The following is a 3,668-nucleotide window of genomic DNA, read 5'->3' as shown; positions in this document are numbered from 1 at the left end:
ACATACATACACACACACACACACACACACACACACACACACACACACAAGCACACACACACATATATATATATATATATGCATGTATATATGTAAGTGAGATAATAGATTCAGTATGTATATATCAAATACATACTGAAAGTATTAATAATAAAACTATTAAAACTGAAAGTATTACCTCACATTTCAATAGAGATGTTATTGTTTCACTTTTGACACGTAATACTGAAGTAGTGAAAGATATAAGAGATCGCTCCGGGCTCGCATTAGGCAAGAAGTTGAAAATTGTTTTGGCCCCTGATACTGCATGGACCATACGTAAAGCATGTGCAGAATTTGAATGAAATCGATCGGGTAGTTCTCGAGTTTTAGTAATGCACACATACAGACAGACTGACAGACGCACACATTCTCAGATTTATATATATAGATATATGCATTCACATACATAGATATACACTTGGTGTGCGTACATGTTTTACCACATGCACGCACCTACATATGGCCCCTTCATCCACACACATATACACACACATAGAAGCACATGCCGCACATAGCCACACACACAGCTATGTTACTTAGTACTGTAAATCTCAACTCGCGCATACTCAAACCATTGACGACACACTCATTCAGTATAAATACGTGCACACATCCAAACAGAACACAGAACCTGTACAAACACACATAGCGTGATACTAATCTCACACCTGCAAAGATGCACATTCACACGAACACATACACATGCACGCAAGATGTAACACCAATGTCGACCACAAACCCAACCATAAACGATAGCTACAAAAGCTTACATCTCTACCTGACACACTAACGTAACACTGTATCACAACACGCACACACAACATGCGCTCATAAATGCAAGCGCATAAAACACAACACACACACACACTCAAACACCAAATAGTCTGATTACACTTACACATGCATTTTCACAACCACCCGAGATGCACGCAGACATACACACGCATAGAAAATCGAACAGAGAGCACAAACATGAATTCATGATGCGTAATATGATGCCACTATTAAAAGCCCCCATAAATCTTTGGCTATCCTGTCCCTTAAAAGTTTTTCCGCGTCTAATATTTTACTTGCAATAATTTACAACAGTCTTCATCTTAAAACGTGCACACACATGTATATACGTAAATACTCTCACCCACACACTAATACACTCACACACAGAAGCACACACCAATAGAAAGACACACATAGTTATTAATCGCTTATCCCATAGATAACCACGAACATACATTGACAAACCCATGCAAGCTAACCCCATACAGATACACTAATTTCACACGAAGACAAGCACATATGCACACACACACACATACACACACACAGACGCACATACATACACCCCCCCCACACACACAGAGTAATTATAATATGCAACTCCAGACGCATGCAACTTCCCATTCTGAAATTTTGTTGATGCATACTCAATGCGTATCGGAGCTAACGTCGAAGGCACATGGCTTAGTGGTAATGGTGTTCCATTAGTGATCGCGAGATCGTGTCTTTAATTCCTGGTATGGTAGTTGCGTTGTGTTCTTGGGGAAAACACTTCATCCCACATTGCTTTATGATCACTTTGACATCTGACGTAAGGCATATCGGGCACCGACACAAGCAACTCACAAGGAGTGAGCAAATGTACAGCACAAACATTTGATCACCATAAACAAATCATCTGTGCAAGTCGTTCAACAAGAAATTGCAGAACCGTCTTCCTCGGACTACATAAGAGTTACTTGAACCTGACGGCGTGAGCCTAGTCATTGTCACTGGGAAAACAACATTCCTTTTGTTTATATAATTAATAGGATCTTTTTTAAAACAGGGGCCACATTTTTCATTAATGTTTTACGTAGTGTTTTTGGTACCGAAAGACTTTCAAACTTCGTATACTTATCTATTTTGTGTTATAGAACAGAAAAATATTTTTGTATTCGAATTTATTTCATGTAAAAAATTGTCTTATTTCGATAATTTCAAGTATTCAGTTGTTTACATTTACTCCTTTGGCTGATGAAGCCATAGCTTCGTTTTATTTGCTTTTTCCATTTTCTTTTTTTATCTTCGTTTTATTTGCTTTTTTCTTTTTAAATTTGATGTTTTACCCTAACCCTAACCCTAACCCTATCACCGATAGAATTGTTTCAGAATCGTTTGTTTATGTAGTCGGCACTTAATGTATATCGGCTGAATGGACGTCAGTGATTGGTTGAAATTACAGAAATACGACAACTTTAACATGGAATAACTTAGGGATTTCTTTTTTTTTTTAAGAAGACTAAGAGAAAAAGATGTTTTATATGACACATTCTACCAGTGTTCCAAGTTTCAAAGTGTTTCGTTAATGAAAAATGTGGCCCCCGTTTTAAAAAAGATCCAATTAATACCTTCTCTGAGAAAAATTCCGCCGTTTGCATATGGTAGTTATGTACACTACACCGCGTAGTATTCTTGTCTTTCTCTTTCTGAAAGTTAGTTGTTTTGAGACATGTACTTTGGTTATAAACAATACTGGTGTTTTTGGCGCTAATTTCAAGGGATATGTCACAAGTTTGTATAGGGTGGTGTCTTCAGAAGGAATATGGCAATGATCATAGGATAATATCCAAATTTAAGTGTTTAGTATGTTTGTTATCTGATTATAATCAACAGTCATTGTACCGAATATTAGTCTAGAAGTCAAGCATTTGGCAGTGTGGATCAACCCAATGAATTAGGAATAACACTAGCACTGAGAGTGGGTGCAGCTGATATTTGCTCTATATAAATATTTTGTAAATCTTATTACAGTGTATCTGGATTATTTGGGATAACATATTTTTGTCCAGTCTAAAAATGCCTGTAGGTTTTCAGAATACTCAGAAATCAATAGGAGGATGAAATTGGTATTTTCCTTAATCCAATAATCCGTCTGTTCTCGATCCAGCCGGTTTGTATTATACTTATGACAAAAGACCAGATGGTGTAACCCCAATGAGATGTAACAAAATGTAAGCTTGGAAAAGACCAATCGCCAAACGTTGACAACTAGTCCACGCAACATCGAAACTTTTGTTCCTTCTTCTTTCATCACTACAGCAGTTCCTACATTAAATATTTCGACCAATCCTTCCAACTGGAACATCAATTTTCTGGAATTTCTTCATCAGATTATCAGTCATCCTAATTTTACCAATCTCAAGGGAATCTGAGAAAATCATGATTATAATCCCTTCCTTCTCACTAAGCCATGAAATCTACGTAGCACATACAGACAACGACATTCAGAAAATATCAATAGTAATAACAGTTCCTGATTGAGCCACAACGACACCAATTTTAGGAGCGGCTGTTAGTTAATACCATTTTATTTTATCGTCCTCGACAGAATGAAAGGCAAGGTTAACCACGATGGGATCTGAACTTAGAATGTAAAGATTCGGAACAAATAAATGTCACAAGGAATTGGCTGTATGGTAAGAAGCTAGCTTCCTAACCACATGGTTCTGCGTTCAGTCTCATTGCGTAGAATCCTGGGCAGGTGTCTCCTACTAAAGCCTTGGGCTGACCAAAGGCCTTGTGGGTGAATTTGGTAGACGGAAACTAGAAGAAGCCCCTCGTATATATATATATATATATATATATAT

Source organism: Octopus bimaculoides, chromosome 17, assembly GCF_001194135.2.
Source record: "Octopus bimaculoides isolate UCB-OBI-ISO-001 chromosome 17, ASM119413v2, whole genome shotgun sequence".
NCBI lineage: Eukaryota > Metazoa > Mollusca > Cephalopoda > Octopoda > Octopodidae > Octopus > Octopus bimaculoides.
Note: the sequence above shows the minus strand (reverse complement) of the source record.